This window comes from Cetorhinus maximus, chromosome 2 (genome assembly GCF_964194155.1).
Source record: "Cetorhinus maximus chromosome 2, sCetMax3.hap1.1, whole genome shotgun sequence".
Lineage (NCBI taxonomy): Eukaryota > Metazoa > Chordata > Chondrichthyes > Lamniformes > Cetorhinidae > Cetorhinus > Cetorhinus maximus.
The window spans coordinates 124,558,225-124,564,490 of NC_135880.1; positions in this window are offsets into that span (position 1 = coordinate 124,558,225).

Below are 6,266 nucleotides of genomic sequence, written 5' to 3' on the forward strand. Positions count from 1 at the left end.
TCCTCAGAGGCGGTGCCTCCAGTGAAGAGCACAACTCCCATTCCCAGGCTAAAGGAAGGCTTCCTGAAACCTGCAGAGCCCAAAAAGGATCTTCACCGTAGAGTGCTAACCTGAAGGTTGTGAGTCCTGTTCATGCTGCTGGTTTGCATTTTGAAGTATTTCTGCTCACAAAGGCAACTATCAGTAATTTTCCAAATTAGGTATTTGACAAAGCACACTCGTGACCCCACTGAGCCCTTTTATCCCACCCGTGGATGAGGTTTATACAAACGTCTCCCACCTGCCTGCACGTTGCGCCCGTGCAACAACCTGAAGATTGCACGGGCCCCGAAAAATCACTGTCAATTGGTGCCTCAAAGGCCTTAAGTAGCTCGTTAATTACTGGCGGGCGTGAATCAGATATCATCATGCGCCCGCCCACCGAAATATCACGGCATGCCGTGACGTCGGGACGCTCGCCCGGCCCTGTATGCCAACAGGAAGATTCTGCCCCTTATGTTCTTAAATTGTCTAAGGATAGGGGAAAAAGTACACATTACAGGAAAGCACCAATGTTTCTTAGTTACACAAATGACCTGGATTCAGAAATTCAATGCAACGCAATGGAATTTGCAGATGACATCAATCCAGCTGGGGCACTGGAATCACAGACGGCAGCTTGCAAATTACAGAATGAGTTGGATAAAATATGTAAGTGGACAGAAAATGGTATGGGCAACTTAATGAAGACAAATGTAAAATATTGCACAAAGCAAGAAAAAGTAATTTGATGAAGCCAAAAGAGACCGAGCAGTTTTAGCAGACTCAACATTTAAAATATCCAACCATTAACAAAGCAAATGTTGAACAATATATCAAAAAGAGACTACAAGTCAGAGGAAGTTGTCATCAAGTTGTACAGTGCATGGTTAGACTACACCATGAGTGTTGTTTCCAGTTATGTTCACCAAGACATAAAGAGAACACTCAAGCACAGGAGACAATGCAGAGAAGAGCCACAATACAGAATCACAGAATCACAAAATTGTTACTGTGGAGAAGGAGGCCATTCAGTCCATCTTGTCTGCACCGGCTCTCTGAACTTAGTGCCAATCTCCTGTCTTTTCCCCATAACCCTGCACATTATTTCTATTTAAAAAATCATCCCGTGCCCTCTTGAACGCCTCATCTGCCTCCACCACACTTACAGGCAGTGAATCCCAAACCCTACCTACTCGCCATGTGAAAAAGTTTTTTCTCGCCTCGCATTTGCTTCTTTTGCAAAAAACTTTAAAACTGTGCTCTCTGGTTCTTGATCCATTTATGAGCAGGAACAGTTTCTCCCTATCTACTCTGTCCAGATCCCTCATGATTTTGAAAACTTCTATCCAGTCTCCTCTTAACCTTCTCCGCTCCAAGGAAAACAGTCCCAACTTCTCCCATCTTTCCTCATAGCTGAATGGTTCCAGGGATGAGACATTCTCATAAACCTCTTCTGCACTCTTTCCAGTGTGTTCATATCCTTCCTATAGTGAGGCACCCAGAACTGTACACAATACTCCAGTTGAGGTCTAACCAGTGTCTTATATAAGTTCATCATAACCTCCCTGCTTTTGTACTCTATGGCCCTATTAATGAAGCTTAGAATACTGTATGCTTTAGAAACAGCTCTCTCTACCTGTCCTGCCACCTTTAATGACTTATGTACATATACACCAGGGCCTGAATCTTCTGGTCAGCGAGCGGGGATGGGCCCCGCTCACCAATGCCTAAAATGATGTGCGGTGACGTCAGGTGTGCGTCACCCGACAAATTGTCCAAGGCCTAATAAGGCCATTAATAATCCAATTAAGCTGGTTGTCTGGGCTGCCCGTCCAACCTTAAGGTTGACGGGCAGGTGAAGAGCCCAGGCGGCCTTCGCATTTATCATGAAACCTCAACCACGGGCGAGATGAGCTTTCATGAAGGCTTTATAAATTGAATAAAAAATTTTATTAAAATTCATTGACATTTCCCAGCTCATGTGACACTGCGACATGTCTGAATATTTTATTCTTCTTTATTTTAATTCTTGATAATCAAACTAATCTCCCTGAGGCAGCTCTGTGCCTCAGGGAGATTTCTGCACATGCACAGGGAGCACTCAGCGCTTCCGGGTGCGCATCACGCTAGGCAGGCCTTAATTGGCCACGTAAAATGGTGACACGCAGCTCCCGCTCAGCCCCCCACAATGGGGAGAAAATTCTCCTCCAGGTGTCTCTGCTCATGCACACCCTTTATAAGAGTATCCTTTATTTTATACTGTCTCTCCATGTTCTTTGTACCAAAGTGTATCACCTCACACTTCTCCACATTCAACTTCATCTGCCACCTATCTGCCCACTCCACCAATGTGTCAATGTCCCTTTGAAGTTCCACATTGTCCACCTCACAGTTTAGAATTCTCCCAAGTTTTGTGTCATCCGCAAACTTTGAAATTGTCCCCTGCACACCAAAATCTAGATCATTTATATATATATCAGGAAAAGAAAGATGAGTTCCCTGGGGAACTCCACTACAAATCTTCTTCCAGCCCGAAAAATATCCATTAACCATTACTTTGTTTCTGATCCCTCAGCCAATTTTGTATCCATGTTGCTACTGCCCCTTTTATTCCATGACCTATAACTTTCCTCACAAGTCTGTTGTGTGGCACTGTATCGAACACCTTTTGGAAGTCCATAGACACCACATTATCAGCCTTGCCCTCATCAACCATTTCTGTTATCTCTTTAAAAAACTCCAGCAAGTTAGTTAGACATGATTTTCCTTTAACAAACCCATGCTGACTCTTCCGAATCAATCCACATTTTTCCATGTGACTATAAATTCTATCCCGAATAATTGTTTCTAGAAGTTTCCCCACCACCGAAGTTAAACTGACTGGTCTGTAATTGCAGGGCAGATCTTTACAACCTTTTTTGAACAAGGGCACAATGTTTGCAATTCTCCAGTCCTCCGGCACCTCCCCCAAATCCAGGGAACATTGAAAGATTATTGCCAGTGCTTCTGCAATTTCCACTCTCACTTCCTTCAATATTCTTAGATGCATCTCATCCGGTCCCAGTGCCTTATCAACTTTAAGTACAGACAGCTTATCCAATACCCCCTCCTTCCAATTTTAAACCCTTCTAGTGACTGAGTTTCCCCCTCTGTCACCATGGCCTGGGCAGCATGTGCCTCTTGGGGAAAAAAAAATGCAAAGTATCCAATTACCACCTCAGCCATGCCTCTTGCCTCTATGTATAAATCCCCTTTTTGATCTCTAATCAGCCCTACTCCTCCTTTTACCTTTTACTGTTGATGTGCTTATAGAATACTTTGGGATGTCCTTTTATATTAGCTGCCAGTCTTTTTTCATAATCCCTCTTTGCTTCTCATATTTGCTTTTTCACATCCTTTCTGAACCTTCTGATTTCAGCTTGGTTCTCAATTATATTTGCTACCTGACACCTGTTGTAAGCACACTTTTTCTTCTTTAACTTAATTTCTATCTCCTTTGTTATCCAGTGAGCTCTGGATTTGTTTGTCCTACCCTTCCCTTTTGAGGGAACAGACCTTGACTGTGCCCAAACCATCTCCTCTTTGAAGGTAGCCCATTGTTCAGCTACTGTTGTTTCCGCCAACCTTTGGTTCCAGTCTATCCAGCCCAGCTCCATTCTTGCCTCATTGAAGTCCGCTCTCTGCCAGTTAATTATTCTTACTCTTGATTGACCAATGTCATTTTCCACCATCATCCTAAGCCTTATGATACAATGGTCACTGTCCCCTAAATGTTCCCCCACTGTCACTTGATCTACTTGGCCCACCTCATTCCCAAGAACCAGGTCTAGCAGTGCCTCCTTTCTTGTTGGACTGGACACATACTGCTGTAGGAAATTCTCCTGAACACAATCTAGGAACACATGTCCCTTACACTACCATTATCCCAGTCTATATATGGGGAATTAAAGTCCCCCATTATAACTACTCTATCATGTTTACACCTCTCTGTAATTTCCTTGCAGATTTGTTCCTCTATATCCTAGCTGCTGGTCTATATTTTACACCGAGCAATTTAATTGCACCCTTCTTATTCCTTAGCTCTAGCCAAATCACCTTTGAATCCTCTGACTCATTCTCTTTCTCCAAGTTCACAAGTTCAAAGATCTGAATTGTGAAGAAAGACTGGTGAAACCAGTTTTTTCATCCAGGAAAGGAGGTGTCTGAAATTATAAAGGTTCATAAAATTGTTAAGGAAATGACAAGATAAATCTGGAACATTATTTCAGTTTAAATATTAAGATGAAGGACAAAAGGGCAAAGATTCCACCAGTAAAACGTAAATTTAGGACTGTTATCAGGAAAATCTCATTCACATGATCAGCGATTAATGTATGAAACAGATGTATTAGTTCGGATTAAATAACTATTGAGCTGATATATTGTCATACTGTAGTGTACATAAATTACTCTTCAAAACTGATAAATACTAACTTGTTATGTTTCTACCTGAAGAGAAGTCACAGTTTTCAAAATGAAATAAATTGAACCTGATTTTTTTTAGAAATTGCATATATGCTCAATATTTTAATTCCAAAATAGGTATTTTTGTGATCTGAACCACAGCCTTGTAAAGCTTTGGTATATACATTCAAACTGATTTGAAGTGGGTTGGCCAAGATTCTCAGACCGCTCACCCCTTTCAGACCTCCTGTCCATTACCTGTTGTTGATCTACACTGGCCACATCTGGCCCTATATTGTGCCTGTGTGGCACCCCAACCCCACACATGCGCAAACTGCTCAGATTGACAGAATACAGAAGCAAGCACTGAGATTGACCTTAGGCCCTCCATACAACAATGCTCTTCATGTCGCAAAGCTTGAAATTCTACAAACAAGAAGAGCCAATATTTGTACTAAGCTTGGAAAATGCCTTATGCAATCCAACCAATTTCAGAACTGATTGCCAGCACCACGCCCAACTAAGACATTTGGCCAAATTCAACCCTGTTAGAGTTAGAACAGAAAGTTACTGATATAGCTCTATTCCTTACGTGGTTCAGGTCCTCAATGAAGTACTTAAATTATGAAATCTATTTGCACTTTAGTGCCTGTAATGTATGAATGGTGTATTGGTTTGTAATTTTAACATAATTTTAATTCAATGTCACTTCTTTTGATGTCCTCTCCGCCACTGCCCTGTTACCTACTGAATTTGTTTGTCTATTTTTGTTATTACTTGATTGTCATATGTTTCCATGTTTTTAACTTACTTTCTATGTGTGAGGTTTTTGATGTAAATTACAGTGCAATTTGGCCTTTGGGCTGCAAATGTGTTTTTTTTAATTCATTCATGAGATGTGGGCATCACTGGCTAGGCCAGCATTTATTGTCCATCCCTAATTACCCTTGAGAAGGTGGTGGTGAGCTGCCTTCGTGAACTGCTACAGTCCATGTGATGTAGGTACACCCACAGTGCTGTTAGGGAAGGAGGTCCATGATTTTGATCCAGTGACAGTGAAGGAACGATGATATATTTCCAAGTCAGGATGTTGTGTGACTTGGAGGGGAATTTCCAAATGGTGGTGTTTGTGTGTGTGTACTGGCCTTGTCTTTCCAGGTGGTAGTGGTTGTGGGTTTGGAAGGTGCTGTCTAAGGAGGCTTGGTGAGTTCCTGCATCTTGTAGATGGTACACACTGCTCTCACTGTGCATCGGTGGTAGAGGGAGTGATTGTTTGTGGAAGAGCCAATCGAGTGGGCTGCTTTGTCCTGGATGGTGTCAAGCTTCTTGAGCATTGGTTGGAGCTGCACTCATTCAGGCAAGTGGAGAGTATTCCAGCACACTCCTGACTTGTGCCTTGTAGATGGTGGACAGGCTTTGGAGAGTCAGGAGATGAGTTATTCACTGCAGGATTCCTTGCCTCTGACCTGCTGCCTTGATATCAAGGGCAGCCACTCTCACCTCCATCTTTCTTGAATAAAATACCATTATTATAGTAACAGTAATAGAAAATGACAAAAAGATGTGTGTCTCTGTCTTTTCCACCAAATACCCTTTGGTCTGCAAAATTCCATTAACTTTTGGAGTTTGTTCCCTTTGTACAAAATTTATCTGACAATCAGTGCCTTTTGCAAAAAGTTGTCAGTGTTTGATAGGATTCAATAATCCTATGTAAACGGTATTGAACTAATCAAACACCTGCGATGTTTCGTGAAATACAATCTTGCAATCGTATAAACACGACTGTGAACTTATTCTAAAGA